At 41.1% G+C, this 9,426-nt stretch overlaps 1 non-coding gene across 1 annotated transcript; it reads right to left on the bottom strand.

Moving 5' to 3' along the window:
- Nucleotides 1-5,790: 5,790 nt before the first annotated feature.
- On the bottom strand, nucleotides 5,791-5,894 carry LOC112788407 (small nucleolar RNA R71). The gene has a single exon (XR_003195772.1). It is a non-coding gene; the product is annotated as a small nucleolar RNA R71 (small nucleolar RNA).
- Between the last annotated feature and the right edge of the window lie 3,532 nt (nucleotides 5,895-9,426).

The following is a 9,426-nucleotide window of genomic DNA, read 5'->3' on the forward strand; positions in this document are numbered from 1 at the left end:
TGCCACCACATTTAACTAATTAGAATTTCTCTTATTAAAACTCGAAATTTTATTGCTTCTTATTCAAAAGATCTACTACTTTATTCATGTTTGCTGATGATGAGAAAAATAAACTATAGCTTAATTGGAGATAAAATCAAAATAGATACTAATTACTACTATATGACTCCTAAGGTAAAATTAAAATAAGAACAGTTATCACAGAGTTAAGGCTAAGATTAGAACTCAACAACCTTGAGGTTTGGGAAGTGGATGTTCCTCTAGTCTGTGAGGTGCTTGGTCCTTCAAGAGAGAATTTCTGGCGCTTCAGTTCCTTTAAATCACGCCCTTGCTCCTCTTGGAGTGGGTTGTTTTCCTTTAGGGGACATGATCTTAGTGATCACGGATAAGCACACCAAACTTAGAGCTTTGCTTGTCCTCAAGAAAAAGAAAAAGAAGGAGATGGGTAGAAGGAGAGCTCCTCCCCACCAACCTGGCGTTTGAATGCCCAAACACTGCCTGTTTTGTGTGTAGATTCCTTCTGTAACCCTGTAAACTTATGCAAATGATTCTTTACCTTAGTGTCAGTGAACTTTATATAAACAAATAAAAATAAAAATAGGGCAAAATGCTTAGAGGATTGTTGCCCCATGGCTGGGTTGCCTCCCAGCAAGCGCTTCTTTATTGTCTTTAGCTGGACCTTGCTGAGCTTTTAATCTAGCTTCAGCCTTGAGCATTCTTGCTCAATGGTGCCCTCAAGATAATGCTTGATTCTCTGTCCATTGACAATGAACTTCTTATCAGAATCAATATCTTGAAGCTCCACATAACCATATGGTGATACACTTGTAATCACGTATGGTCCCCTCCACCGGGATTTCAGTTTCCCGGGGAATAGCCTGAGTCTAGAGTTAAACAACAGGACCTTCTGTCCTGGTTCAAAGATTCTAGATGACAGCTTTCTGTCATGCCATTTTTTTGATTTTTCTTTATAAAGCTTGGTATTTTTGAAAGCTGTGAATCTGAATTCCTCTAGCTCATTTAGCTGGAGCAATCGTTTTTCTCCTGCTAATTTGGCATCTAAGTTTAGGAATCTGGTTGCCCAATAGGCCTTATGTTCCAATTCCACGGGCAAGTGGCATGCCATACCATACACGAGTTGGTATGGAGAGGTCCCTATAGGGGTCTTGAATGCTGTTCTGTAAGCCCACAGAGCATCATCCAAGCTCCTTGCCCAATCCTTTCTACGGGTATTTACTGTCTGTTCCAGGATTCTCTTTAATTCTCTGTTAGAGACTTCAGCTTGCCCGTTGGTTTGTGGATGATATGGAGTGGCCACTTTGTGGCGAATTCCATACCGAACCATGGCAGAGTAAAGCTGTTTATTGCAGAAGTGAGTGCCCCCATCGCTGATTAAGACTCTAGGGACACCAAACCTGCTAAAGATATGTTTCTGGAGGAATTTCAGCACTGTTTTAGTATCATTGGAGGGTGTGTTAATAGCCTCAACCCATTTTGATACATAGTCAACTGCCACCAGAATATAAGTGTTTGCGTATGATGGTGGGAAAGGTCCCATGAAGTCAATTCCCCATACATCAAACAACTCTATTTCCAAGATTCCTTGTTGAGGCATGGCGTAACCATGAGGCAGATTACCAGCTCTTTGGCAACTGTCACAATTACGTACAAACTCTCGGGAATCTTTATAGAGTGTGGGCCAATAGAAGCCACATTGGAGGACCTTGGTGGCTGTTCGCTCACCTCCGAAATGGCCTCCATATTGAGATCCGTGGCAATGCCATAGGATTCTCTGTGCTTCCTCTCTGGGGACACACCTACGGATAATTCTGTCTGCACATCTCTTAAAGAGATAAGGCTCATCCCACAAGTAGTACTTTGCATCAGTAATTAGTTTCTTTTTTTGTATTCTATTGTACTCCTTGGGTATGAACCTTGCAGCTTTATAGTTTGCAATATCGGCAAACCATGGTGCTTCCTGAATGGCAAATAGATGCTCATCAGGGAATGTCTCAGAGATCTCAAGGAAGGGGAGGGACGTCCCTTCCACTGGCTCTATCCGGGACAGATGATCAGCTACTTGGTTCTCTGTCCCTTTTCTGTCTCTTATTTCTATATCAAACTCTTGCAGAAGCAATACCCATCTGATGAGCCTGGGTTTTGAATCCTGCTTTGTGAGTAGATACTTAAGAGCAGCATGGTCAGTGTACACAATCACCTTTGATCCTACTAAGTAGGATCTGAACTTGTCAATGGCGTAAACCACTGCAAGTAATTCCTTTTCTGTGGTTGTGTAATTTTTCTGGGCATCATTTAAAACGCGACTGGCATAATAAATGACATGCAGAAGCTTGTCATGCCTCTGTCCCAATACTGCACCAATGGCATGATCACTGGCATCACACATTAACTCAAATGGCAATGTCCAGTCTGGTGCAGAAATGACTGGTGCTGTGACCAGCTTAGCTTTCAGCATTTCAAACGCCTGCAGGCATGCTGTGTCAAACACAAATGGTGTGTCCGCAATGATGCCAAGGCATCATAGGCTAGTTTCACTAGCATTTTTCTGTTAGTTTTAGTTGTTTTATGCATTTTCTTGAGCTTAAAGTAACCAAAAATGGTTAAATGAAGAACAAAGTAATGAACCATCCAAACAATATGATTTTGATGCAAATTCCATGAGTTTTAGTTATATTACTTAAATGCTATGAATGAAAGATTTCTCATGAAATTTTGCAAGACTTTGATGCAATTGTTTGGATGATTTCAGGGAAGAAGAGGCTAAGCAAGGAAGCAACAAAATCAATAAAGGAAGCTTGAATATCACATGTGGAGTTTAAGTTCCAGTTTAAGCCTAAACTGGAGCTTAAACGCCAAAATCATGAAGGATAAGAAATGCTGGGATTGAAGTTTAACCTCCAGTTTGACCTCAAACTGGAGGTTAAACGCCAGAATGAAAAGCCTCACTTAAGGAGCATTCCACGTTTAACCTCCAGTTTGACCTCAAACTGGAGGTTAAACGCCAGAATGAGTATGCCACCCAGGGAGGAGTTCCACGTTTAACCTCCAGTTTGACCTCAAACTGGAGGTTAAACGCCAGAACCAGGAAGAGTACCAGGGAGCCATTCCACGTTTAAGCTCCAGTTTGACTCAAACTGGAGCTTAAACGTGTTCGATAGCTTTTCTACTCCAGGGTTGCTCTCTCCATCTCCACGTTTAACCTCCAGTTTGACCTCAAACTGGAGGTTAAACGTGTTCGACACCTCCAGGGCCACCATTCCAAGCTTCCACGTTTAACCTCCAGTTTGACCTCAAACTGGAGGTTAAACGTGTTCGACCTCCAGTATGCCTCCACCCTTTTCCACGTTTAACCTCCAGTTTGACCTCAAACTGGAGGTTAAACGTGTTCGACCTCCAGGGCTGCCTTTCCTATCTCCACGTTTAAGCTTCAGTTTAACCTTAAACTGAAGCTTAAACGTGTTCGACTACATGACTCTCCAGGGCTACCTTCTTCCATTTCCACGTTTAAGCTTCAGTTTAACCTTAACTGAAGCTTAAACGTGCTTCTACAAAAGGCCTCACTGGAAGTGTCTGGCGTTTAAGCTGCAGTTTAAGCTTAAACTACAACTTAAACGCCACTCTTGGAAAAGGTTTCTGGGCCAAAAATATTGTGATTTAAGTTAGTCTTTGAGCACAAATATTAACTTAAACTTACTTTGGTATGAAACCCAATTGAATATCATGGTTTATGGGATTGGGCCTGAAGGATTGATGAGTTTGAAATCTCAATTTATTGAGTCATGTGTCATTATTTGATTATCACTAAATTGGCTCAATAAATGTTACAGGATTTGGATCAACAACCTCATCAAGGTTATGGATCATAAACCCAAGGCAAAAGGAAAGCAAGGAGAGGCCTCAAAGCCCAAGAAGCACAACTGAAGCTCAATATAGAAAGTGTATAAATAGGATAGAAGTTAAGTTAGAAAGGACTTTTACTTTCACTTTTAGCTAGTTTTCCTTTTCTTTGTAATTGAATTCAGAGCTATGATTCACTAAACCCCCTTTCATTGGGTTAGGGAGCTCTATTGTAATTCAATGAATCAATAATAGTTTATCTTCTTCTTCAATCTTTTCTCTTGAATTTTGTTAGAAAGCTTCTCGATCTAATTCCATTGAGTAGTTGTCTTGGGAAAGAAACTACTCATACTTGGAATCCTTCGGAGCCTTGGGAAAGGAATGGAGGATTCATGCTAGAGAAGCTTTCTCACAGTGGATTGGATTGGGGTTTGGATGGATATTGTGACATGTAATCCTACCAAATTGTGGTTCATGAAATTGTGTGGTATAATCAGTGATCAAGCATCATCTCTTCTTATGAACATTTAAACCAAGGGATTGGGAATTTGTTTGTTTTTAGAGAGAATTGGTGAGCCAAGGGATTGGGATCCAATCATATAAGATTGCCAAGCAAAATTCAATGAACGCATTGGTTGAGGAAGAGATAAACATGTTTTGATTCGGAGATCTCAATATCTCCTATAACCCAATGAATTCCCCATTTCTGATTTCCACTTTCTCTTTACATTCTGCAACTCAATTCATGCAACACCCCCATTCCCTTTTAATTTCAGCAATTTAGTTTCTGCTCTTTAATTCATTGCAATTTAAGATTCCGCCATTTTAATTTCTTGTCATTTACTTTTCCCGCCAATTTTACATTCCGCAATTCTCATCTCAATCTTGATTCCGCTCAACTAGAACACACTTCTAATCCGAATTGCTCACTCAACCAATCCTTGTGGGATTCGACCTCACTCTATTGTGAGTTTTTACTTGACGATAACCGGTGCACTTGCCGGAAGGAATTTTGCCGATCGTGCAATTTCCTAAATCGTAGCATAACACGTTTATGCGCATCAAGTTTATGGCGCCGTTGCCGGGGATTGGTTTTCGATTGACAATTCTCAAATTGGAAGCTAACTAGATTGAGCAATTTTCTCTTGCTTTGTTAATTCTGTTCAAGATACTTGTTGAATTTTAATTTCTGCACTTGGTTACATGCTTTCCTTCTTTATGCCTTCAAACTCATGCAACTAACTCACTGACTCACTAACTGTTTGAATTAATTCCTCAATTGAGCTAACCATACTCTTCCATTAACCAAGAGTATTTCACTTGTTTGTGTTTGAGCTGTGTTCTTGTATGACAGGTAGGAGAGGAGAGACATCAACTCCTCCATATACCGAACCAGAGAGGACCCTTCATAGACTTAGAAGGGAAGCAAGAGGGAAGAGAGTAGTGGGAGAAGAGGAATCTGAAGGAGAATCTGAGGACAATTTTGAGGAAGCTTTAGATCTCAACATGGATAGAGAAGTTCACAACCATGAGAGAGCTGATGGAAACGATGCCATCCCTGAGAGGAGGGTTCTTAGTTCATACATAAACCCAACCTCTGGGAATTGTGGTAGTAGCATCCAGAAACCACCCATTCAGGCCAACAATTTTGAGCTCAAGCCACAGCTAATATCACTTGTGGAAAATCATTGTTCCTTTGGAGGAAGTGCTAATGAAGACCCAAACCAACATCTCACAAAATTCCTGAGAATTTGTGACACTGTGAAGTCCAATGGAGTCCAGGAAGATGCCTATAAACTGCTTTTGTTCCCATTTTCACTTAGGGACAAAGCAGCTAAGTGGCTGGAATCATTCCCAAGGGGGAGTCTAACAACATGGGATGAGGTGGAAAGCAAGTTTCTGGCACGTTTCTACCCTCCACAAAAGGTCAATAGGCTTCGATCTGAGGTTCAGACTTTTAGACAACAAGATGGTGAAACTCTCTACGAGGCATGGGAGAGATTCAAGGACTTGACAAGGAAATGCCCACCAAACATGTTCCATGATTGGGTGCAACTGCACATCTTCTATGATGGGCTCTCTTATGAATCAAGGAAGGCTGTAGACCATTCATCAGGAGGTTCATTGAACAGGAAAAAGACTGTGGAAGAAGCCATTGAAGTGATCGAGACAGTGGCTGAGAATGAGTACTACTATGCATCAGAAAGGCACAACACTAAGGGAGTCATGGAGCTGAACCATGTTGATACAATTCTAGCCCAAAACAAGGTGTTTGCCAAGCAACTAGCAGAGCTTACCAGGCAATTAGAAACAAAGCAAGTGGCTGCAATACACACACAAGATCAAGAGGAAGTAGGCATTGAAGGAGGTGATTGGGATGAGGCTAACTATGTGGGAAACCAACAAAGGCAATCATATGATCCACATTCCAACACTTACAACCCAGGCTGGAGAAACCACCCAAACTTTGGGTGGGGAAACCAACAAACCCCACCACAAAACCACAAACCTTACAACCACAACCAACATAACAATTCCACATACCAAAACTCCAACCAAAGATCATACCAAGCCACACAAAACACTTACCACCAACCATCATATCATGGCCAAAATAATCAACATACCCAACCTAATCCGAACCAACAATTTCAAGAACAATTAAACCGGATAGAAGGAATGCTTGCAACCATGAGCCAAGACATAATTGAATTGAAAGCTTTTAAGGAAGAAGTAAATTCTAACTTGCAAAACCAAGGAGCTGCCATCCAGAAGCTAGAAAATCAAATTTTGTATTTGACTAAGCAAGCCCCTGGGACAAGCGGTTCTCATGCTGCCAAGGCTATTGCAAGGGAGGAATGTAAGGCCATAACCCTCAGAAGTGGAAAGAATCTAAAGGAGATTTCAAGGGAAACCACAGAGGATGAAGCAAAGGAAAATGTGAAAGACAAAGAACAAGGACAATCTGTTACACCGTTTGCAACAAAAGAAAAAGAAAAAGAGGTCTTGAAGCCTTACACACCTAAAGCACCTTATCCTCAACGTTTGATGAAAAGTGAAAAGGATGGCCAATTCTCCAGGTTCTTGGAGATTTTCAAGAAGCTTCAAATCAACATTCCCTTTGCTGAGGCAATAGAGCAAATGCCACTCTATGCAAAATTCTTAAAAGAATTAATGACCAAGAAGAGAAGCTGGAGAAATGAGGAAACTGTGTTGTTAACTGAAGAATGCAGTGCCATCATTCAGCACAAATTGCCTCAGAAATTGAAGGACCCAGGCAGTTTCCAAATCCCCTGCATTATAGGAGAAGTCATGGTGGAGAAGGCCTTGTGTGACTTAGGGGCCAGCATCAATTTGATGTCGCTAACAATGATGAGAAGAATGAAGATTGAGGAAGCCAAACCAACAAGAATGGCCCTCCAATTGGCAGATCGAACTTTTAAATTCCCTCATGGGATAGTTGAGGATTTGTTGGTGAAAGTGGGAGAATTTATATTTCCTGCTGATTTTGTAGTGTTAGATATGGAGGAAGAAGCCAAAGCTTCAATAATTCTGGGAAGACCCTTCCTAGCTACTGCTGGAGCCATCATAGATGTACAAAAGGGTGAACTCACTCTTAGACTACATGATGAGAAATTGGTGTTTAATGTATTCAAGGCAATGAGCTATCCATCAGAATCACTAAGGGAATGCATGAGGGTTGATGTAGTGGACATTGCAGTACAAGAAACTTTTGAGGAAACAATAAAGGAAGTGGCAGAGGAGGAGTTCACCAAAGATATTGAAGTTAGTGATATCAAGGGTGCTGACACAACCATGCTAAGCATGCCAGAGAAAGTGAAAGAAGAAAAGGAAGCACCAAAACCTGAGCTCAAAGCATTGCCCCCTAATCTCAAGTATGCATACTTGGGTAGTGATGAGAGTCACCCTGTTATCATTAGCTCGGACTTGAGCCAAGAACAGGAAGAAGAATTGATCAAGGTGCTGCAAACTCATCAAGATGCCATTGGATGGACCCTAGCTGATTTGAAGGGGATAAGTTCATCCATATGCATGCATAAAATCTTATTAGAAGAGGATGCTAGACCCTCCATTCAAGCTCAGAGAAGATTGAATCCCGTCATGAAAGAAGTGGTACAAAAGGAAGTCAGGAAGTTATGGCAGGCAGGGGTAATCTACCCCATTTCTGATAGCCCATGGGTTAGTCCCATCCATGTAGTTCCCAAGAAAGGTGGCATAACTGTGGTGCCAAATGAGAAGAACGAACTCATACCCACAAGAACCGTTACTGGGTGGAGGATGTGCATAGACTACAGGAAGCTCAATGAAGCCACCAGAAAAGATCATTTCCCACTCCCATTCATGGATCAGATGCTTGAAAGGCTTGCCGGACATGCTTACTATTGCTTCTTGGATGGATATTCAGGCTACAACCAAATAGTAGTTGATCCTAGTGATCAAGAGAAAACATCATTTGTTTGTCCATATGGAGTTTTTGCTTATAGACGCATGCCCTTTGGATTGTGCAATGCACCTGCCACTTTCCAAAGATGCATGCTGTCCATCTTTTCGGACATGATTGAAAAATTTATTGAGGTCTTCATGGACGATTTTTCTGTGTTTGGGGATTCTTTTCCCAGCTGCCTACACCACCTTGCCTTGGTGCTTAAGAGGTGCCAAGAGACTAACCTAGTATTAAACTGGGAAAAGTGTCATTTCATGGTCACAGAAGGAATAGTCCTTGGCCACAAAATCTCTAATAGAGGCATGGAGGTGGACAGAGCTAAGGTGGAAATCATTGAAAAACTACCTCCACCAAGTAATGTCAAGGCAGTTAGGAGCTTTTTGGGACACGCTGGTTTTTACAGAAGGTTTATTAGAGACTTTTCTAAAATAGCCAAACCTTTGAGTAACTTGCTTGTCTCTGATACACCCTTTGTATTTGATAAAAATTGCATGCTAGCCTATGAACTTTTGAAGCAAAAACTTTCCTCTGCACCTATCATTGCACCACCTGATTGGAATTTACCTTTTGAACTGATGTGTGATGCATCAGACCTTGCTATTGGGGCAGTGTTAGGACAAAGGAAAGACAATTTGGTACATGTGATTTATTATGCCAGTAAAGTCTTGAATGCTAACCAAAGGAATTACACAACCACTGAAAAAGAACTCTTGGCAATAGTCTTTGCATTTGAAAAATTTAGATCTTATCTCATTGGATCTAAAGTCATTGTCTTCACTGATCATTCAGCTTTAAAATATTTACTTGCTAAACAAGAATCTAAACCGAGACTTATTAGATGGGTTCTTTTGTTGCAGGAATTTGACATTGAAATCAAAGACAAGAAGGGTGTAGAGAACAAGGTGGCAGATCATTTATCAAGGATACCATGTGAAGAAGGAAGCACACAAAGCACACATGTAAATGAGTGCTTTCCTGATGAACAACTCATGATAATTCACAAAGCACCCTGGTTTGCAGACATAGCAAACTTCAAGGCCACTGGGAGTGTACCTTTGGAAATTAACAAACATCAAAGGAAGAAATTGGTAAATGATGCCAAA

Source organism: Arachis hypogaea, chromosome 20 (genome assembly GCF_003086295.3).
Source record: "Arachis hypogaea cultivar Tifrunner chromosome 20, arahy.Tifrunner.gnm2.J5K5, whole genome shotgun sequence".
NCBI classification, from domain to species: Eukaryota; Viridiplantae; Streptophyta; class Magnoliopsida; order Fabales; family Fabaceae; genus Arachis; species Arachis hypogaea.